Below are 24,493 nucleotides of genomic sequence, written 5' to 3' on the forward strand. Positions count from 1 at the left end.
GAATATTAAGGGTAAAGCTGTTGTGTCAATACAAAGTATTACTTTTTTACTGTTTTTTAAGAGGAGTACATGCAGTACATGCATCCTAAACAATAACCGTAAATAACAGGCTGAAGTTCACTGGCCTGATTCACTTTGTATTTAGTGTTCTGCCAGTGCATAGTGCTAACATAGCCCTTTCCCATATCATCCTTTGAAGAGATTAGTCTTTTCTTTCAAGTCATCACTTCATATTTATTTAAAAAGTAAAAATATTTTCAATAATTTCAGCAAATTAATGAAGTCTTATTGAACAGAAATGGTAGTATCAGTAAACAAGCATTCTCTGTCATATGTTGCAGTGAAATATATCTCTATGGTATGCTTAACAGCTTCCTATTTACAACTAATTTTAATAACAGGAATAATTTGCCTCAACAAGAAAAATAATACTGAGTGTTAATAAAAGGTGAGCTGTGATGCCATCTAAGTCCACCACTAAGACTTTGGTACAAAACCAGAACAGTTTCTTGGATGAAACAAGTACTGTGCAAATAGACCATGGTCTGCCTATTTGCAGTCATCATATCCCTTGCAGAAAGAGATTTATTGCTCTGGATTTTATTATGCACCCATTTTTCAGAGGAATAAATTACATGCTTCTTTTGCTGTTAATATTGCAGGCAACCACAACTGCTGTTGTACACTCCCTTGGAAACACATTTTATACAATGTCAATTAAGCAGGAGGTGGGGATGTTGGCAAGAGCATTTCAGTATCTCAGCTAAAGGTCAACACAGCTACCAACTAGCCAGCATTTATTTAGTAATGGATTGTACAATCAGCACTGGGTTTGAGCCCTGCTTCTGCTAAGGGAATTGAATATACAGTCTTCTGAATGACAGCAGGTGGTGTCAAAGGAACTGTCCTAGTATTTAGGAGACAGTTTAAAATCGTTATAAGACATGTCCACAACCTCATCTGATCAAGTTACCTTTTGTATTTCTTTTTTTATTCTTTTTTTTTCTTTTTATTTTCTGAATAATGTTAATGTTTCAACATTGAAGGAGCACAACTTATATATTGACACTCTGTCATTAACCCTGTACAGAGACTTGGTTAGTAATGTCAGCTTCTTCTTTCCCTCTTGCTTTTATAGATGACGAGAAATTCTAACCCTGATCAAAAACTACAGCAAATCAGGTAGCTCAGATGTGTTCTAACATCCAAGAAAAAGACTTATCTTCTTTTTAAGGCTATTCAGAAAATAACTGTCGATCTAATTTTTCTCTGCTATATTTATTTCTTTTTAGTGTTCAAATGAGATTTTTACTTAGCTTTCTTCACATACTACCATGAAAGAACTATTGAGATTTAATCGCTGACTTCATAAATGTTTGGAAAAGGTCTGAATGAGCAAGGCGAGGTCCGGGATTGTCTTTGACTTAAGGCTTAAAACTGACATTGAATGGAACTGAGAGATACTTTAGCTATTAGGAGAGAAAATGGAAGTAGATATTACCTTATTTTCTTCTATTCCAATACAAATACTCATACCCTGTTCCCTTTATATTTGGCCACCACTGAGAAAAACAAATGATACCAAGACTTCTCCATGAATTAATTTCATTAGAAAGAAGATGTCAGCGACATTGGGTACAATGATGGCAAAGAAACACCTGTCCCTTTGGAGGCTGAGATACAAACTGGCCTGTCTGCCCCTTCACCGTTCTTGGTTTTTTCTTGCCTCTGCCATTTTCTGGACACAGCACATTTAGATGGCCCTTGCTTGTAAGATAGAATTTTTTCTCCATCCAGCACTTGCAAAATTTGAAGTAATCTCATCTTTCAAGATCATTCCCAAATTCTCTACAGTCTGCAAGATGAAACCCCAAGTCTGCCATTTCTGCCCGCATGTCAAAGGAATAGATAAGGAGAATTCATTATTTTAATTAATTTGTTCGGAAAGTCAGTATCTCACATTACTGTTTTTCAGTCCACAAAAATTCATGCAGTTTTCCAAAGGAAACCTACATTTCTTTATTATTTACTTTTACTATTAAGTAAGCCAAACCACAAAGTTTCAATTTTTTCCACAGTCCAGGAAAGAGGAATAATTTCATATTTGCTTATTTCCTTGTATCTGCTCATTGATGATGACATTTCTTCTCATTTTATCATTGCCAGTAAAATAACACAATTTTTCCTCAGCAGCAGCTGGTACTTTGAGGGCAGGTCTGTCATACAATGTGATAACCAGCAGCTGCACGTGTTCCTCAGCCTGGAGAAGAGAAGGTCAAAACAGCTGGGGAAACCTTATTGTGGCCTTTCAGTACTTTAAAGGGGTCTAATAAGAAAGATGGGGACAGACTTTTTAGAAGGGCCTGTTGTGATAGGACAATGGGTTATTTTAAATTAAAGGAGGGGAGATTCAGGCTAGACATGAGGAAGAAATTTTTTACAATGAGGGTGGTGAAATACTGCAATGGGTTGCCCAGAGAGGTGGTAGATGCCCCATCGCTGCAGACATTCAAGGCCAGGCTGGATAGAGCTCTGAGCAACCTGATGTAGTCGAAGATGTCTCTGCTCATTGCAGGGGGATTGGACTAGATGACCTTTGACGGTCCCTTCCAGACTAAACTATCCTATGATTTGATCATGATTCCTGTTTTACTAGATGACACGTGTTCCCAAGATACCACCAATTTATTAGAAAATTTCCAAGCAGATCTGATGATGACCCTTACCTTTATCACAGATATTACGTGATGTGGCATTTATTCTGGCTTTCTGGAAAGAACTTATTTAAAGAAAGAGATAGCTCCTGCCAAGTTCACTTATGTCTGGGACTGAGCTCTTGTCCAAGAAAATAACTTAAGGCTGCCTGTGGCCACTTGCACAGTCTTCACTGATCTCTTCAAGTTTTGAAGCACAAAGCATCCAAGCAGCAAAGAAATAGAAATTTTCTAGTTATTCACTACTGAAAACTTCCTGCCTCTCTGGAAAAAGACTACATTAGGGCAGGATGCAAAAGTAGTGCATGAGAGCTCTTCAGTTTATGCAAAGTATCATGTGCTGAACGGTTCCCAGTACAGAAGCAGAAGGATCTATTCTTCTAAAGAGCATTGCATACGTGTTCTTGATTACCTATGTCTCTGGGTGCCTCTTATGTCTGTCTTTCTGAGACAACAGATATAGTTACCAAGGTTTTGCTCAGCTTGTGACTGCCAGCAAAAAGAGGAGAGGGGATGAAATTCACTGCATATTAATACAGTACTGAATACTAGCACACAAGCACAGATTTTTAACTGATTCCTAAATACCTGTCCTAGGTATTAAAGGTGAAATTATTTTACAGAACTCTACTTTTATGTTCCAGTAGGTAACTTTGTATCTACAGGCACAATATAATACTTAATGTCTAATGATACTTGGATAACTGCCTGGCTATAAAAATGTTTTCTGAGGGAGATTTGAGTAGCTCCTACAAGTGCACCAGCAAGCATAGTTCTGCACAGCATGATGTCCTTTGTTAGGCACAGAGACTGATCATCATTAGTATGAGGTAGATGTAAAAGGAATGTTTGAAATCCTCAGTCTATACTTGGTCTGTTCATAACAAAACCATCAGCCAGCTCCAGTCATGAGGAGCAGGTATTTTGGTTTTCCAAATTTGCAGAAGCCAAGTCTTACTTACACCACTGAGACAGAGTTAACTGACAGCTTTTCCACCCTGCAGACTGCAATAAATTCTTCTGGTGATCTCCTACAAGCCCCCTAATACTTAGAGTGCAATCTTGCAATGTATAAACTTTGAGAGTCCTAAAGATTAGATTAAACTCTTAGCTTCTTCCCCCTGACAAAAGTTGCTATCTTGATGGTGATCTAAGATCAATGTGAGGGAGAATCTGTATTTGTGCAGATAAGAGTATTAAAAGAAAATTAGCCAAGGCAAGGGTATTTCTGTCTGCAAGCACTAAGGATATTTCAAGGACAATGCCTCTGTTACAGGTGGTGACATCACCATCAGCAAAAAATATTAAGATTTTTGTTTTCATGATAATCCTTTGGCAAGAGACAAGAAGTAATAGATCGGGCAGCATCTTCCTTGAAGGAAAACTAGGCTTCTCTAAGTGTCACTTTCTTAACAAGAGTCCCCACAGTGCCATTGTGTTTACTTTCTTTGCACAGAAAAGCTAAACAGTGAGAACACTGGTGCATAAGCCCTTCAACTATTGAGATATTGAATTCTGATCTTTAATAAACCAACACTGATTTACTTCATTGCTTCTGTTTGCTCAGTTAAGCTCCACCGGCACAGGAAAAGGCACACGTAATTTAATCAGATTGCTTTTTTCATTTGATTTTTATTAATACAGCAAGCAGGCTTTGAGCTCAGTGAATTTGCTCTGTTCTCACCAGTAGAATACCCCTTTCTCCCTCAGACTGGAAGTTTCAGATAACAGTGAAAAATCACAAAAACATACAGGAGCTTATGTGGAGATGACATAAGGTCCATTTCCATGAGACAGGCTCTCCTCATTCAATCTTGCATGAAAACCATGATTTGTGGAACAACAAATGGAGTGTTTAAAGACAGCACTGATTTGTTCTCATTTCAGAGGGGCTGAAATCAAGACACGTCATTCTGTTTCCTTCTAGAAATATCCCACCACTGTGGGTCTCCAGGATATCTATACAGCTGTCTTATGCCATTCAGCATCCAGTGCAGCCTACTATTCTTAGCATTCCCTCCCCATCTGGATAAATATAGTACTGTTGAGCTGTCACAACTGGAGACTGTAGGTTTTTCTCACTTTTCACATTTTGTAGTTCACAGCAGCATTTGCCAAGTCTTTCTCATTTATTTCAGGGTCAAATCTTCAAAAAGACACTTGCACTCATGTCTCTGTAAAAACCTGTCATAGAGATTTTAACAAACAACTTTAAAATAAAGCTGAGCATCATGTAAATTTAATTCCACACTGTGCCTGTTCTAAGCTCTGAAGATACTTGCACCTTCTACAGAGGAGAGTTGATTAAAGTCTTGGAGAGTTTGCTGTTCAAACAGGTTACATTTACCTGTGTGGAGAGTCTCTGGCTGTGTGCTGTGAACAAGCCAGGGCTTGATGCGGCTGTGCTACACGGAAGGATTTCCCTGAGACACCAGAGACAAAAGGAAAGTAAACAGGAGCCGCTCTGCTCTCGACCCGGGCTGCAGGAGGGGCGTTGCCGCTGCGCATGAACAGTCTGTGAACAGTGCCCTGCAGCCAATCACCATAGTGGGGGGGATGAGTGACTGCGAGTGTAACCAATTGTAGCCTGCGCTTGCCGCATGGCCTTTTGGTATAGAGTATATAAGGCTTGGAAAAACGTGGTCTCGGGGACATTGATATTCAGTGTTGTTTAAGAGTTCATTAAAGAGTACGGATGGTAAATTCACATTGAATTAGACTCCTTACTCTCGCCCGGCCCGCCCGTTCGATCAAAGAGCTTATGCCGGCGTCTGGATTCGTCGAATTTGCTACCGCCACATTTGGTAGCAGAGGATGGTTCGTTAGCAGAGCATAACGCTTCGGATCTACATATGGTAGCAGAAAGATGGATCGTTAGCAAAGCATAATCGCTCCGGATCGAAATTACTGCGGTGAGCAGCGTTCATAAAAACGGAGCCAAGCCGGGGTGTGGGATAGTGTGCTTAGTCCGGTATCAAAAGACGGGCACCAGTCGAGCTGGCCACTCGCATCCTACGTTAAGACCGCGCTGATAAGATAATGGATATTGAAACAGCTGCGGCACTGCTGACGACTATTCTCTCTAAGAGAGGTATTGAATCGTCACAGGAAAAGCTAATCACATTGATTTTTTTAGCTCAGAAGTGGGGACACTTTGGGGAAGTTCCACTTTTGTTTTCCCCAACAGAATGGAGATCAGTGGGGGACACTATGTGGGACAAAACTATCAGAGGGGAAGAAGAGAAAGAAATTAAAGCTGTGAGAGAATTGTGGAAAACCGTATTAGAATCATTAGAAGTTTTGAAATCGGAACAACGTGCCGCCCTAAGAGCCGCGGAGGCGCTTGTCCCAGAACAAACCTGGACTGATAAAACTTGTCGTCCAAAAGAAAAGAGGGGCCTGTGGGCTACTCTGTGGGGTCTGCCTGCCGTTCGGGGTGGTCGCGGGGTCCCGGCTCAGCCAATACTTTCACAATCCGATCTGCAACGCGGATTAGAAACCGCGCGGCTCGTAAACAAAGAACCGGAAGTTTCCCCCTCCGAGTCTCTGGGGCAATGTGCCAAGAAGGCGGAAGTGCAACTAGTCGACTGTCCGGATGTGGGAGGCCCTGAGTGCCGCCCTCCTCCTACCGCTCCGCCTCTGCCCTGCCCCGAGCCGGACGCCCCCCCTCCCTCCGAGAAAAGCGTAGAGGCCGGGCCGGCGCAGCCGCCGGGGCCGGGGCCGCCTCAAACTTTGCCTCCGCAAGCACCCGCGGAAGTTTTTTGTGAGCCTCCTCCTACATCATTGGGCTCACCCCAAGCAGTAGAGCAGTTACTGCAAGTCATTACCAACAAGCTTGAACAACTTAACTTAAGAGTGTCAAATGTAGAGAAAAATAAGGAACAAATTGAGTTTCAAAAACCAGCTTGCCCTTCACAAACAATGCAATCAAAGGTGCCTATAGATTCTACTGACCAGCCGCAGCCCCGACGTAGCAGATGGTCAGGGGTCATCAAAGATGCCATTCTAGAAGGTGATTGGTCTCCAGCAAAATTAGCCCTACCGGTAATTCAAAATATGAACACTCAGACAGCGGTATGGGAACCACACAATTGGAAAATTTTGCAGCAAGCAAAACAAACAACCACAAGCTATGGTATACGTTCAGCAGCTACCAGACACAAAGAACATCTCCGAACCTGTATCCCAATCAGCGACCAACCGTGAACCAGGCTTCTTTCACCTCAACAAGCCAAGCACCGCAGGAAGCCTCGGAGTTGATGTGGAGACAGCAGTAGATATAACATTGACCAATACTGCAATTCATAGAATACCAACTAATGCTAAAGGACTTTTATTTCGACAAGATAGTCTCATTGGAGGCCTATTGATTGGCCGTTCTTCTGCTAGTATCAAAGGTCTTATAGTAATACCAGGTATAATTGATGCAGATTTCACAGGAACTGTTCAAATCCTGGCCTACACTCTGCATCCGCCAATTTTTATTCCTTCTGGGAGTAGAATAGCTCAGGTAGTAGCACTGGAAAACTGCCTACCAATGCTTCCAGGAGTTCCTCCAGCATCCTCAACAGAAAGGCGTGATAAAGGATTTGGATCGACAGGTCCTGCAGTTTGCTTCACCTCATCAATGACTCAGCGTCCCATGTTACGTGTGCAACTATTTCAGTCTGATTCTACTGTTGTTGTAGAGGTAAATGCAATGCTTGATACTGGAGCTGATGTCTCCATCATTAGTCAATTCAAATGGCCACGAAATTGGAAACTTCAAAAATCAATCTCTTCCACTGTAGCTGGAGTAGGTGGTCAAACTACTCCAAATATAAGTGTTGATCCCATTTCGATTAGTTTCCCTGAAGGTCAATGTGTTACCCTTAGGGTGTATGTAATGGAATTGCCAAGCAGCCTTGAGGCGCTTATTGGCCGTGATGTCTTGGGGCAACTTGGTGCCGTATTAACTACTTCACCTTTTCCTTAGTGGTCACTGGAAAGCAGTTGCCCAACCCTCCATTGACCTGGTTAACAGATAGCCCAGTTTGGGTTGACCAGTGGCCATTAACAGAAGAGCGACTGCAAAAGGCACGTGAATTAGTAGAAGAGCAATTAATTGCAGGCCATATCAAGCCTTCTACTAGTCCATGGAATACCCCGATTTTTGTAATACCAAAAAAGAGTGGAAAGTGGCGATTATTACATGACTTGCGAAAGGTAAATGATCAAATGCAAGCCATGGGTGCTTTACAGCCTGGATTACCATCACCTGTAATGTTACCAGAAAATTGGCATATTCTAATTATAGATTTAAAGGATTGTTTCTTTACCATTCCTTTACATGAACAAGATACACAGCGTTTTGCATTTACACTGCCTTCAGTAAACAAAGCGGAACCAGCTAAAAGGTATGAGTGGGTAGTGCTACCGCAAGGTATGAAAAATTCTCCTACACTGTGCCAAATGTATGTTGCATGGGCACTTCAACCTATTCGTGCATCATGGAAACAAACAATTATTTATCATTATATGGATGATATTCTGTTCTGTCAACAAGCTGAGTTCACAGAAAGTTCCATAGTCCAAATTACGATCAAACTCAAAGAAAAGGGGTTGGTTATAGCTCCAGAGAAAGTTCAAAAGTCTGCACCTTGGAAATACCTTGGTTGGTCCATTTGTGATGCACAGATTCGTCCACAAAAAATTGAATTACATACTGATTTACAGACATTAAATGATGTCCAAAAATTATTAGGGGACATACAATGGATTAGAAATTGCGTAGGCATTACTAACAATGATATAGCACCTCTTACTTCACTTCTAAAAGGAGGTGATCCAGCTAAGAAAATAAGCTTAGAGTCCGTGCATCTCAAATGTCTTTCTGATATTATACAAAAAGTACAGACAAATTGGTCTAGCCGAAGACTTTCTGATCGACCAATTTCCCTCCTTATTAGCAATCTAGAACATCCGTGTGCAATCATCTGCCAGTGGCAAAACAAAAACGGGGAATTCCCCATAGATGTTGCTACAGATTCTTCCTTTTGTGCCACTGTCAGATTGAAAACAGAAAATGATTTGCGATTATTAGAGTGGATTTTTCTCGGTGTCCAACCAAAATTCAGTATTCAAACGAGACCAGAAGCAATTGGAGAATTGATTCGAAAAGGAAGATCTCGAATATTAGAAATTAGCGGTCAGGAACCAGATGATATCAGTATTCCGATAAATGGAGCCGATTTAGAATGGTGGCTGAGACATTCGATGCCTATACAGAATGCATTATTAGGATTTATAGGCAAGGTACATTCACGACAACCAAAAGGTAAACTATGGCAATTCCTTAGAACAAATCAGTGGTTAGAGAGAAGCAAAGTAAAAGCAAAACCTGTTGAAGGCCTTACAGTATATACAGATGCAGGAAAACGAAGACACCAGGCAGCATGTGTCTGGCAAGAGAATAGTCAATGGAAACAGCATTTAATTGAAGGTTCAAAAGAGGATTCATTGCAGACTTTAGAGCTCACGGCAGTAATATGGGCCTTAAATAATTGGCTGAAATCTGCTTTAAATGTTGTCACAGATTCTTTGTATGTAGCAGGTGTAATACCCAGAATGGAAAATGCCCTGTTAAGACCATCGAATAATCCTCGATTAGGAAAATTGTTTGTACAATTGAGAGCTATTTTAAATCAAAGAAAAGAACCCTGTTGTGTGATTCACATCCGCAGTCATCAATGGAATCTTGGTCTAGGTGAAGGAAATCAAATTGCAGATAGTTTAGTAAGTTCAGTACAGCACATGCCTCCAACAGATAAATTCCAACAAGCGAGACAAAGTCATGAGAGCTTTCATCAGAATGCCAGAGGTCTCCAAAGACAATTCGATTTAACTTTAAATGAAGCAAGAAGTATTGTACAGGCATGTCCTCAGTGTGGAAGCCAGATGTTAGGTATAGGAATCGGTGTCAATCCTCGAGGTTTAAAAGCCTTAGAAGTATGGCAAATGGATGTGACACATGTGCCAGAATTTGGAAGACTTAAATATGTGCATGTCACAATTGATACTTTTTCAAAAATGATATGGGCTACTGCTTTACCAGGAGAAAAAGCACTACATGTATGTAAACATCTTACAGCTTGTTTTGCTGTAATGGGTGTCCCAGAAAAGATTAAGACAGACAATGGCCCTGCCTATGTTAGCCAGAAAGTTAGAACTTTTCTAATGAAATGGGGAGTGAAACACGTTACAGGTATACCTCATTCCCCAACAGGCCAAGGAATCATCGAGAGAGCACATCAAATGATTAAAGGGTATTTGAGCAAACAGAAGCAGGAAGAGTTAGATTGTCAACAGCGTTTAGCAAAGGTGTTGTTTACCTTGAATTATTTATGTCTAACTGGAGATCATGAGGAGCCTCCTGTGATCATTCATCATTATCAGATCAGACTAGGAAGGAAAAACACTTTACCGGAATTCATGGTGAGATATCGTGATCCCACCACTGGATTGTGGAAGGGACCAGTACCTGTTATTTTTAATGGTAGAGGGTATATGTGTCTCTCCACAGATCAAGGTCCATTGTGGGTTCCAAGCCGAGCAGTAAAGCCGGAGTTGAAACAAACTCAACCAAATCAACTCCCTGCAGCAGAACCTTCGGAGGTCACAGAGTGAGGTGTAACCTTTGCATTGATTTAGCTGTGACATGTATGCGTACTATAGTTATATAAGTAGATCTTTAAACACCACTACCTCTTGAGTAAGTTTATCAACACCCAGCACATCGTTTGTTATAAGTTGAGTATCTTTAAACCAAAGTTCTTGGAATTTGTTTAATCAATCCATTGCGATATTTAAATGGCAATGGAATACCTCAGGTTTATTGCAAAGTGCACTGTTTACGTTGATTGTTGTTGTTATTTATATGTTATGTATAAGTTGTTTTTTATCACATATCAAAAAAGGATTAGAACACACAGCTAATCAATCCTGGCTTGTCCAAAAAGAAAAAAAAAAAGGAGGAATTGTGGAGAGTCTCTGGCTGTGTGCTGTGAACAAGCCAGGGCTTGATGCGGCTGTGCTACACGGAAGGATTTCCCTGAGACACCAGAGACAAAAGGAAAGTAAACAGGAGCCGCTCTGCTCTCGACCCGGGCTGCAGGAGGGGCGTTGCCGCTGCGCATGAACAGTCTGTGAACAGTGCCCTGCAGCCAATCACCATAGTGGGGGGGATGAGTGACTGTGAGTGTAACCAATTGTAGCCTGCGCTTGCCGCATGGCCTTTTGGTATAGAGTATATAAGGCTTGGAAAAACGTGGTCTCGGGGACATTGATATTCAGTGTTGTTTAAGAGTTCATTAAAGAGTACGGATGGTAAATTCACATTGAATTAGACTCCTTACTCTCGCCCGGCCCGCCCGTTCGATCAAAGAGCTTATGCCGGCGTCTGGATTCGTCGAATTTGCTACCGCCACATACCTGTTTTTCACCAGCCAACATAGTTTATCGTGTTGTGTTACTGCACCTCTATCATGTTTGATTGCATTCCGTTTTGTAATGTAAAGACTGAATTGACACACATATAAATGTTTTGAATATAGGTGTCAGGAACATCTTCTGTGTGCTTCTATTTTCAATTACAATGCTATGATATCTGTCTTCATGAAGTGTTAAGCAGCCATCCATGTTTTCCTTTATCCTCAAAATAACACAGAAAACAGCAATGTTAATTGTGAAAATTTTACTTCTTTAGCAAGGACAGATCTTCACCTTAATGAAATAGGAAGGAGGGAGGGAGGGAGGGAAGGAGGGAGAGAAGGAAGGAGGGAAGGAAGGAAGGAGGGAAGGAGGGAAGGAAGGAGGGAGGGAAGGAAGGAGGGAAGGAAGGAGGGAAGGAAGGAGGGAAGGAAGGAGGGAGGGAAGGAAGGAGGGAGGGAGGGAAGGAAGGAAGGAAGGAGGGAAGGAAGGAGGGAAGGAAGGAAGGAGGGAAGGAAGGAAGGAAGGAAGGAAGGAAGGAAGGAAGGAAGGAAGGAAGGAAGGAAGGAAGGAAGGAAGGAAGGAAGGAAGGAAGGAGGGAAGGAAGGAAGGAAGGAAGGAAGGAAGGAAGGAAGGAAGGAAGGAAGGAAGGAAGGAAGGAAGGAAGGAAGGAAGGAAGGAAGGAAGGAAGGAAGGAAGGAAGGAGGGAGGGAAGGAAGGAGGGAAGGAAGGAGGGAAGGAGGGAAGGAAGGAAGGAAGGAAGGAAGGAAGGAAGGAAGGAAGGAAGGAAGGAAGGAAGGAAGGAAGGAAGGAAGGAAGGAAGGAAGGAAGGAGGGAAGGAAGGAAGGAAGGAAGGAAGGAAGGAAGGAAGGAAGGAAGGAAGGAAGGAAGGAAGGAAGGAAGGAGGGAAGGAAGGAGGGAGGGAAGGAAGGAGGGAAGGAAGGAGGGAAGGAGGGAAGGAAGGAAGGAAGGAAGGAAGGAGGGAAGGAAGGAAGGAAGGAAGGAAGGAAGGAAGGAAGGAAGGAAGGAAGGAAGGAAGGAAGGAAGGAAGGAAGGAAGGAGGGAAGGAAGGAAGGAGGGAAGGAAGGAAGGAAGGAGGGAAGGAAGGAAGGAGAGAAGGAAGGAGGGAAGGAAGGAGGGAAGGAAGGAAGGAAGGAAGGAAGGAAGGAAGGAAGGAAGGAAGGAAGGAAGGAAGGAGGGAAGGAAGGAGGGAAGGAAGGAAGGAGGGAGGGAGGGAAGGAAGGAAGGAAGGAGGGAAGGAAGGAAGGAGGGAAGGAAGGAGGGAAGGAAGGAGGGAAGGAAGGAAGGAAGGAAGGAAGGAAGGAAGGAAGGAAGGAAGGAAGGAAGGAAGGAAGGAAGGAGGGAAGGAAGGAGGGAAGGAAGGAAGGAGGGAGGGAGGGAAGGAAGGAAGGAAGGAGGGAAGGAAGGAGGGAAGGAAGGAGGGAAGGAAGGAGGGAAGGAAGGAAGGAAGGAGGGAAGGAAGGAGGGAAGGAGGGAAGGAAGGAGGGAAGGAGGGAAGGAGGGAAGGAGGGAAGGAGGGAAGGAAGGAGGGAAGGAGGGAAGGAGGGAAGGAGGGAAGGAGGGAAGGAAGGAGGGAAGGAGGGAAGGAGGGAAGGAGGGAAGGAGGGAAGGAAGGAGGGAAGGAAGGAGGGAAGGAAGGAGGGAAGGAAGGAGGGAAGGAAGGAGGGAAGGAGGGAAGGAAGGAGGGAAGGAAGGAGGGAAGGAAGGAGGGAAGGAAGGAGGGAAGGAAGGAGGGAAGGAAGGAAGGAGGGAAGGAAGGAGGGAAGGAAGGAGGGAAGGAAGGAGGGAAGGAAGGAGGGAAGGAAGGAAGGAAGGAAGGAAGGAAGGAAGGAAGGAAGGAAGGAAGGAAGGAAGGAAGGAAGGAAGGAAGGAAGGAAGGAAGGAAGGAAGGAAGGAAGGAAGGAAGGTGGGGAGGAGAACATTCACAACACAGACCAACACTGAACTTCATTATTCTCATTTCCTTGATCATTATCACTTAACTAACGTGTCCTAGCATTCTTTCACAGAGCTCCTGAAATACCTATCCATGTGGAGACAGCTGTATTGAAAATATGATATTAGGCTGATTTTCATGTCAAAGGTTCAGTTTCTTGAGTTTTTACCTATGAAGCAATAGCTAGGTTCTGTTAAATCTGTGTTTTTTTGAAATTTCCAGAAATACACAACACATGCTACAATATATAATCAAATGCAGAAAAAAAAAATAAAGGGTTCTAGACTAATTTTTTTACTCCATTGTTTTGTTTGGATCGTTGCAAAACTACGTACAAAAAAAGAGAGTAGTTATCTTGAAACATTTGTAGGAACTTGTTCCTTTAGCGAAATAAGCCTGTCGTGAAAGTATAATGTCATCTGTTACAGCAAACAGTCAATCCTTTCTGGCAAATGGTTCAGTCCTCAGTCTGCTGAACTGCACACCTGATGGAATTGCAGAATATTGCTACAACGATGGCCCATTCATATTCAAAATCTTGCCACCAAGGATCCTTCTCCAATTTACACTCAAAACACTCGACGCTCCCCCATATGACAAACCAGATCTCTGATGATAAATATTCCAATGAGTTTTTTCTGGATGCTGTTCTGAACAGTGTAATGTGAAGCCTACTGGCACTCAGCTTTTGTGTGCTGGAAGCTGGGCATCTTAGCAGAACACAAGTGATACTGGAAAAATCTTGTCAGTCAAGTTTGGCCATGAAACAGAGAGGCAGAAAATACTTCTCATGTATCTCCTTTGACTCTTAATGCCTCAGAGAAGTGAGCTCCACACTGACAGAAAGGTTTTCAAACATATATATATACTTGCCTAAAAATGTTTCAGGTTTTACTTATGTATAACATCCAAGGGGAATGGGTCATGACATATTTACTATTTGTAAGAAGATCAAGACCATAACATTTTTTTTAATAAGGTGCCCACAACATTTTCAAACAATTCAGTATTTCCTACTAAATCTTTTCAAACACACATGCAGATATCCCCATGAAGAATTCCACCGTGGGGGCTAAACTGGGTGTTGCAGCAAATGCATGGTATCTGTTTTCTCATGACTATGTTCAAAATAATTTTAATAAAACTCTTCATGTTTCTTTGTTGTGTTCTGTTTTGGTTTTACATACAAACAAAAATGATCAGTTAAACTCAGTCTCTTTTAATCACAAGAAACCATGCTATACACTTAGATTCTGTCTTTAATCCTCCATTCCCTATGCAGCATCCATATGCGGTCTCTCAATCTGCAATTCTGAAGCATAATCCCATACAAGCACAGTATTAAGATTCATGGTAAACCTGTCAGAGGAGGGTAAAAAAGATTAAACTGCTGCACTTCCATAAAGATTCAGTTAATGCGTCATTTTAAAGCATGCCAGGTCTTGACAGTTACTTGCAATCTAAATATATTACTTATCTAAGTATTAATTACCCACTGAGGGGTGGGGAAAAAAAAAAAGTTATCCCACAGGAGTAAAATGAATTTTACAGTATGGTCATTTCTAACCTGTGCACAGGGTGCTAAGGATAAACCCCATTAGAGAATAAATGGATTTGTACAGTTTATATTTGCGCACAGCTTGGAAAAAGTACCTTTCCATATCTTAGTCTGAAGATCCAATGGCTGCTTCAGACCTGCTGTCTGCTAGTACCTGAAAAAGACACTATGTATCACCATTGCCTGTACAATATGGTCCAATGTTTATAGTAAATCTAAGTATATGGTGAGAATATGCTAAAACTTTTTTAGCTGAAGACTATGTATAACATACCACTGAAGCACAAAATAATGTTAAAAGATGATGAAGGCAAACAGACCTTAAAATTGTTGTACAAAACACATTACTAGAGGAAAAAAAATTGTTTCCCTGTTTTGCTGACATTTTTCAGACATTTTTTCCATCTTCTTGAAAACTTGTTTTAATCACCTATTTTCCCCCTTTCCATTACTTACACTTCTTGTATTTGTAATATTTAACTTATTATCTTTTCTATTGTCTCAGTATCCTTTCCCATTTCCCTCCTCCATGAATATAGATTTTTGCTTCTCTATAGCTTCTGTCTGTAGTGTTGGGACTGTGGCTTAGAGTTTCACTAAAGAAGCTTTCACAATCAGTATTTCATCTCTTTTTTTATGAATTTTTTTTCCATCACTCTTTTCTAAAGCTTTGCTCTGCTAAAAATCTTCATCTCTCCTTCCTCCATGGGACACCTATGAATATTTCTGAACTATGTCACTCCTCCACCCAAGATCTAGCTCTCTACATATTACATCCAAAACAATGTTATTCATTTGCATCAGCTCTCTCTTTCTCAGGTTACCTTCATGATTTTTCCACTTTGTTGAACAATCCCATCTCCTGTCTCATCCAATGCCATCCACTTGCTGGATGCACTGTAATGACCTTTTATGTCATTACTCCTACTTTGAAATGAACATAATTCCTTTATTTTTCCTCCCTAATGTCTCTGCTAGTTTCCTTTTGCACACCCAGCCTCTCTGTAGCACTTTTGTTTGCCTTCCAGCCCTATCTCCCAATGATCTCTCCTCCACCTCCAGCTTCTACCCTCTACCCCTTCTCATATCAGTGATATTTCTTTAGCCGGTTTCTCCTTCCCTTATTTTCCTTCAGTCCTCTGCAAGCTAGTTTTTAGTTCTCCTCACGAATAAAATGACTCTCACTAATGACATTTTACAGAGCTACAGTAAATAATTCAGGGGTAATGTTAATAATGCACAGGAAAGGAGGAGAGGAATTAAGAGATACAGGAACAGAGAAGTTTACAGCAGAGAACCACAATAAGATTAAAAGATACAAATACTTTTTCCTTTTTATCTGTACTCCAGAGAAAAAGACTTAACATTCCAAGAGTGATATACAACGGGAAGCAAGATGAAGTCTGATGTTCAACAAATGAAGGTCTGAGAAGTGGGAAGAGGTTCATGAGATGGATCAGGATAAAGTTACAGAAGTTTCTGAAAAAAAAAACAAGTGGGTTTTTCTTTACTGGAGCTTGAAAAGAATAAAAAGTGACTGGCAACCTCAAGAAAGGGTTATGGTTTCATAGTACTTAGGATAAGACAGGCAGCCAGAGATCGTTGTGCACTTTGAGTGCTTTCTATTTTTTAAGTCAATACTTCTCTCAGATACCACACACATTTGAATTGACAGCAAAAGTAGTCTGTTGTTTCATCAATACAAATTGAAGCAGCTTGATTTAAAATGCCATGTTTCCAATACTAATTCAAGTATTTGAAAGCTGTGCATGTGTATGATTCTCCTCAGATTCTGCTTCTGAGAGGGGCTAATGAAATATGGAGTGGGTACAGACTGTTTTCTATAGCATAGGGACCATAAAACAGAACTGCTCAAGTACTTTCCAGAAAGTTCAATGAAAACCAACATTTTCTATAGAAAAACTGTTCTGGGAGAAAACTGAAGAGATTTTCCACAAGAAAAAACTTGAACCACTGCTCTGGAAGTGGAAGTGAAAGTGAATTTTATAAGAGACTCCCACAAAAACTCCTAGGTCTGAACCAAGTTGTCCCTCCTGAAAAGATGAAAGGTAAAAAGTTCAGTGACCTGATTCAGTCTTTCACCATCAACAAGGCTGGAAAACTCCTGCCAATAGCAATCTAAGTACTGGTGCCCAGCCAGAAAATCAAACTTTTTTTCTTTTTTTTTTTTTCACCAGAATAATAGTTTTCCTTAAAATCTCTTTCCATTAAAAATATAGGAGTAATCTTTCAAATTTTCAGCCTTCTAGAGATAGCAGCTTTTCTTTTCTGGTATTGCAAGTGAGTTAAAAAAAAAAGAAAAAAAGAAAAAAAGGTAAAAAGCAGCATCCTTATTAAATGTTTGGCTTAAATTACCTCCAAATAAAACAGGAACAAGAATTCTTCCCAACTTCAGCAAAGGAAAGCCAAAGAAAATCTCTACCCTTCTTTTTAGCTAGAAATAATAAGTATGCAGCAATGGCACGTTTTGCCATACTTCCTGAATTAGATGTCCCTTTTTTCCCATGCACATGACAAAAACTAAAAATACTTTTTTTTTTTTTTTTTTTTTTTTAACAAGGGGTCTTTCTGAATAACTTTTTCTTCAAATTTGGGTCCTTTCTCTCTCTCCCCCTTTCACCAAGGCACTGACCATACTGTGTCATGTGTGAACTCACAACTTAATGTGAAATTACTTAGCTCCTTGATGTGCCAGCTGGCGAGCTTGGAAAATAAATTTTGTCTCAGATACTTCATCTTACTTAACCAAATTGTATTAAAATCAAACATTTCAATAGTTTTGTGAGGTGGAGGGAACGATAAGGCAGTACTTCCTAGTATTTCCAAAATTTTGAATGTTGTGTTTCCTGCTGAAGTGCCTTGTGAATGGGCAGCCTGTGGGGATTTTATTACATGAGAAGGTTTAATTCTGAAGTTTTTAACCAATTGCAGCTTTAATATTTTCCTATAATCTTATAGGTTATATATCCATTTCATATAAATATGTTGCATCAGGTTAATTACATTGAAGTTAAACCCAAACATTAATCTTTGTACACTTAAAAGCTCTTATTTTAGTTTAAATCTAGTTCAGTTAAGGATTGAATTGGCATTGCCTAAACTAAATTCAGTTTAAGACAATCTGAGGACGTCTATACAGATACACACAATGACCATTTAGGAAATAGGTATTGATGAAAATAAGAATGCATATCTATAGCACAAATTAGCTAATGGGAGTCAAGAACATTCTTCTTCTGTGAAGAAGCTATGCTCTGAGCTGTATTAAACACATGCAAATATGTTCTAGGAAACACACAAGGTTATAAGGGCCCTGAAATCCTTTACCTGTAGCTTTGCTTCATGAAGTGTCAAAATCACTGCTATCTTTGTTTCATTACTTCTTACTTCTGACATAGTGTACAGCCCTGGTTTACACATACTTTCTTTCACTATCATCTGCTCTCATTTTACTCAGTATTTAGCTAAGTGCTGGGTAGCCTGTCTCCCATACCTTATGGTTGTAATGGAAAGACCCGCTACTGACTAAAAAGGTTTGGTAAGTCTTGTCCTCTTTATCAACAGAACTAGGAGCCAAAATCATTGAGTCTGCCTGGAGATTATATACATTTCGTTGTCTTGCCATTAAAGAAATCAGAAAGATGTCTTAACTGGAGCTCATAGGCTCTAAAATCTGTAGCCACTGATCAGGGAAAACAGATGACAATACTGTAGATAGTCTTATTTTTCTGTCTATCTGAAAATTTAACATTTTGCTCTGGAAGCAAAGCTTCCTACCACCTGTGGTGTAGTTTTTGAGGAAGCTTGAGCACAAAGTCCTTTTCACCTAAATATTACGTGAGTGACCATATGCCTTCAACACATTATGAGCTATGTTCCTAACCAGGGCTGTCTAACTGAAATTACCGAAATCAGCTAAACCATGTCAGCCAGCAGTGCAACCAGCAAAACCCAGCTTATTTCATCATGTTAAACCTCATCACAGGGAAACAAATAAGGAATTTTATCCTGGGCTATTAACATAAGTTTGTTTTTTCTTCACTTCTCTACTAACATAATCCAAGTTGGGGGCTCTTTTTTTTTTCTTTTACTTTTGGTGAAGGCAATCAGCAGTCATGGCAGCTGGGACGTTCTGTCTCATTGTGCATCTTCTCTGTCTCCCACATCACAGCGACACACTGTATTACATTAACAGGATCTACAGTTCCCTTAACACCTCCACAAACCCACCAAAGGAAATGTAAAATCATTAATTTTAATCCCCTGAGAAATATTTTATTGTAATCTCCTCCCTGGTGGTGTTCTGAGCTACTGCCAAGGAAGAAATCCTAACTACCTTTGATTTTTTCCCAGACTATATTATTAATGTATATTAATGTACTTAGCTTACTCCTTTCTGACATAATGTTTTGTGGAAGAGGTTTTTAAAGCACTTACACAATAATCTTGAATATTTGAAAATATTCTATGCAGACAGTTCTTGAACACGCTTCATTTTACAAAGTCAGGGAGAATAATAAAGACGTTTTTCTCAAATTTGTAAACTTTTTCTACTTCGATTGTTACTTCATGTCATGGCTGAAACCATCATCTGCCTCTTTGCTTGTGCATGCATCACTCCCTATAGCAGAAACAAAGAGAGATAGAATTTGTCTGATGTAGCTTCACTGGATAGTTCTTTGAGCTAAGAAGTTTATCCTTTCAGCACTACAATGTAATTAACACATCCTCATTTTGAAGCAAGTGTTGCTACTGCAGCTTTGCAAATAGCCTCCTAGCCCTCAAGAAACACTTTGTGGAAACCAAATCTGAGTTTTGAAAAGGCTGAATTTGATTTAATTTCCAGAGAAGAGTTAATGTTAGATAAAGTGAGAGAAAATTATCTTCTGAAGTCTACTTTAGTTTCTTCACAGCATAGCAATTGAGTCAAACAATGCCTCCAACCATGCTAGCCTCTAGTAAAGCAGCTCTCCTCAGAAAATATTCAGCAGACCTCTGTTGTCCAATATATCTTTGTAAGAAGTATAGTCTACTTGCCACCATGTCATTTCATTAGATGCAATCTAAATTCTTCTGACAGAAATCACCACTTATTCTAAACTTCATCCATCTGCCAAGACAGAACAAGTCCTTAGTTACTGTGTGAACCTGCACAGCACAACCAAGACAATTTGTAGCCAAATATTTTGGTCAAAACTTTCCCAGAGCGCATCTAGTGCAGCCAGAGTGAACCAAACTTGACTGTCATGGGATATCATTCTTTTTGTGAGGAGAATTAATGAGCAGAATTGAAGAGCCACAAAGGTCAGAAGGGATGTCTGCTGGATTAATAACAAGACAGACAGAGAACACTGAATCACACCTAGGCAAAAAATTCTCATACAAAACCCAGACATTCTAAGGACCTCACTGATTTCCAAATTAACACACCGAGCATTCAGGAATTTTTTTGTTTGATTTTAAGGTTTTGGTATGAATTCATTAATTAACCCAGTAAATCTGCTAATAAATATTTTAATAGCTTTAGTATGCTGCATATGCAAATTAAGTCTACAGAGTGTCACCTGGAAAAGAACTGCTTCAATGTTTGATTGATTTGTGATGCAAGTTTTGTTTTGCCACTCTTTCCCTTCCTCTAGATCAGCCAGGTGGCTTTGCAGTAACAATCAAGTCCTTAGCCTAAGTCATCACGGGGGTGATTTCACACAAGCAGTGAAGGTTAAATATTTTTAAATGCAAAGAAAATGAATTTTTAAAAGCTTCAAATTAGCTTTGGATTTGGAAATCCCTTTGCAATCCATGGGAATTTCTCTTTAAGAAAAGATGTTCTTAAGTTATGCAGACTTCTCATTTGTCAGTTCAGAGATTTCTCTGTCTCCTCTGCCAGATAGTCTGTATAATTTAAGGTGACTCATTGTACAGGAAAGTTCACCTTCCATTAAAATGTTTTCTTTAGTAAGCACTCTCCTGGAAGTGCTGTAGTGTAAACATGAGTGGCTACGAATACGAACATTTATTAAATAGTGTTGATGAATTTTTCAATACCTAAGGGATAGCAATTCACAGCTCAATCATTCAGGCCATTTTAAGTGCTGCACAGGACAATTCCACTACATCTTCCATTAATATTTAATTGCCCATTTTATTCTGTTTACCTTTTTGGTTAATATATAATTTAAAGTGCTCCTACTAAAAAGGAGAGGAAAAAAGAGAACAACTGTTAGCTTGCTTTTAACAAATCTCTGGTGAGAGCTTTTCCTTCATTTGAAATTCATTGGAAAGAAATTTTATTTAATATCAGTAACACAAACCCCAAGTATTAAAGAAAAACTTGGAAGAAACTGTTGCATAACAGTCCTGACATTGACTTAGAGTTGACTGACACCAGTTCCTGACTGGCAGCCTTTGACAAAATCCCCCAGCAGCCTGTGATGATACCACGTAGCCTGACCACTGGAAGGAAGTACAAAAACCCCAGTGTGAAAAAAGGCACTCCTGTTGCACAAAGGTTATTCTACAGGAAGTAATATACTTCATGGTTTTAATGAAGAGGAAAAAGGGATTGCAAACTATAATGAAAACACTTTGTTCACATTTATATGAGGCTTGTTTACCATTGGATATATTATACTGTGGTGTTTAGGAAAAAAACTGCTAGATTAATAGGCCTGAAAATACTTGGGTACTGTAAACTGGATAGAAGAGCAGCAATCATGTAAGAGTGTTACACTTGCTCTTCATTGCCAGTCATTGGGATATCACAACTTGTCACATCCAAGAATCTCATAGACAGTGACTGATTGATTTATGAATAACAGTAACAGATCTGCTTTTCAATTTGGAACACAATTAATAGCAGTGATACATAGGCCTTGGTTAGTACCTTGAGGTATCACACACAAACTTGTATGGGTGTAAATATTGACATAAGTCCGGTTGTTCTGAACTGTTTAGAGACTGTAAATTTAATCTTGCACTTTCCTAGTCTTTAATATATCTAAAACAAACTAGAAGCTTACAGCCTAAGATACTCTATCCCTTTTACCACCTCGTGCCCTAAGATATCATCTGAGGTTTTTGGAACTCCAGACATATTTTAATGTCTTGTGTGCTCTTTTTTGGCCTTGCACAAGAAGTGTTGCATGAGAATAGAACAGACAAATACCATTTACTGTAAGAAATAAAGAAAATATGTTGCTTACTGGATTCACAGTCCTTTGGTAGTCTCTACTGATTTAGCAGTAGGTTCTTTAAAACAATTCTGTATACATTTTATACTTATGTGTATAAGATGGATAGATAGAGGTAGATACAGACGTATATGTGTATGTATATAGATAGAATAGTGCATATATACATACACACATATACATACATATACATATACATACACCTATACCTATACCTATACCTATACATATATATTTATACACACACTACTTCTTCAAAACAGAAAACTGCCCTTAAAAGGAACTTACTTGTGTGGCTTTACAGGAATAGTAAATCCCAATTATTACTGTGCATGCTCTGAATTTCACTTAACCTTGTTTTTCAAAACCTGGTTATCAGGGAAAAGTCAGTAGTGTGTTCTATCCTTGCAGAAAGTTATTTGTGTTCTTTTGAACTAAGATACGTCAGGTCATCTCACAGCCAATGCTTACCAAATATCTGTTCATTATGGTGCAAAATATAAGAAAAGATAAAGACATTGATCATGACACATTTTCTACTGATATAATAAAATGAAGATGATTAATATATTTTCATGTACATAATTTCCACCTGTACCTAAGTCAAATTAGGGGCAGAAGATGCATGCAATAAAAGATCAGAGGCAGAATTCTGACCTCCTCAAATGCTAAGAAGTTTTTTAAAAATAAGCAACCAATTAATTAACAGAATTAAATTCCTTAGCTTTTTTGACATTTTCTTTTCCAGTCACCTAAGGTACATCTATGTAGCATAATACTACATCATGGAAACAGATCTAGATGAAATCCTAGAAAGCTGATGCATTAAGCAAGCATTTTGCCTGGGTAAAATATGCTTTGCTTTTCAGAATTAAGTATAACATAAAAGACTAGTATATTCATATTCACAAGATCACAGCTTAACTTATATAACACCCTGATTAAAGTGAGAAAATGTGAGCATACTATACAAAGTTAGTATGACTTCAGCTACTATATTAAAAAAAAAAATGAAGGGAGAAACAAAAAGCGTGAACAGACTACACTAGCAGATCTATAGTCTTCAAACAAGAAACATTTAGCACAACACACACACAGACACACATACACAAAAGCAAGAAAATGTTTAGATTTGCTTCTAGTACATGTTTATCAACCTTGGGAACAGAGTAGGCATACTCAATGGCACTATCTCTGACCTTCCTTCTTGGAGTTAAAATCTCAAGGTAACAGTGTAAGGTTGCCTCTTCTCAAATGAACTAGCTGAGAATAATTAGCATGTCTCTACACGTTAATACCTGGGCAAGGACAACATTGACAGGAAGCCTCCACATTTAATCACCAGATCAGGAACAGGCAGTCAATACTATCATGGGGAAGGTCACTCTGTATTTGAATCCTCAGACTTTATCATAGTCTAGAAAACGAACTCAAGTCTCTCTGAAGTTTAAAGGAAAAATACCTCAATTAAAAGCAAAACAAGACACATGCATACACATACCCTCTCCCTGATCTTAACAAGAGATATTTTGAATTTTCAGAACTTCCATACAGCAAAGGTTCAAGCAGATGCAAGGTCAGCAATTAGTAATTTTCTCATTAACAATCCCACCCACAAGGACCTGTTTCCTCCACTGCATGATCAATGTGCTGTGAGATGCTTGTTAAGGGCCTCTCTCCACCACCACCATTTCTCATGACCTCCAGCAAAATAATATGTGGTGCCTACCTCTACTTTAGCTCCTTGGTCTGTTTTGAGCATATCATACAAGGAAGTGCCAACCACTTATGGTTTTATTTCCCCTATCAGCTGACCTAAAACACTAGTGTTCTGCAACATGAAGGGCATGCAGTTTGAGATATAAGCCTATTCTGTCTGAACTCATGAAGTAATACTCAACCTACAGACTCACCTGATGAAAAAAAATGTGGTTTTATTTGTAGATTTGTTATAGCCTGCAAATATACAAGATGTTGGTTTTCCGGGTTATGCTTTTCTATGCCAATGCCTGTCCTACATAGTAAGTAACTAGATCTTATTATTTTATTGACATTTAGCCACATGGTAAAATGGATTTACCAGTTACAATCTACTCACAGAGATCAGAATAACATATATTATTTGAAAAAGGCTAGTAATCTTTATTCAAAAAACAGAGATGGTGTTTTCATGTTAAAATCCGTTTTCAGACCAAAGCAAATGAACTCACAGAAGCTTCTCTACTTGATCACCCAAGAAGTACAGTATTTCTATTTTGGTTTATGGATTTTTTTCAAAGTTTATCTGAACAGCACTGCAAGTTACACAGTATCACAGTATCACAGTATCACAGTATCACAGTATCACAGTATGTTTGGGATTGGAAGGGACCTCAAAAGATCATCTAGTCCAATCCTGCTGGAGCAGGAACGCCTAGGTGAGGTCGCACAGGAATGTGTCCAGGTGGGCTTTGAATGTCTCCAGGGAAGGAGACTCCACAACCTCCCTGGGCAGCCTGTTCCAGTGTTCTGTCACCCTCACTGAGAAAAAGTTTTTTCTCAAATTTAAGTGGAACCTCTTGTGTTCCAGCTTGATCCTATTACTCCT

Source organism: Patagioenas fasciata, chromosome Z, assembly GCF_037038585.1.
Source record: "Patagioenas fasciata isolate bPatFas1 chromosome Z, bPatFas1.hap1, whole genome shotgun sequence".
Lineage (NCBI taxonomy): Eukaryota > Metazoa > Chordata > Aves > Columbiformes > Columbidae > Patagioenas > Patagioenas fasciata.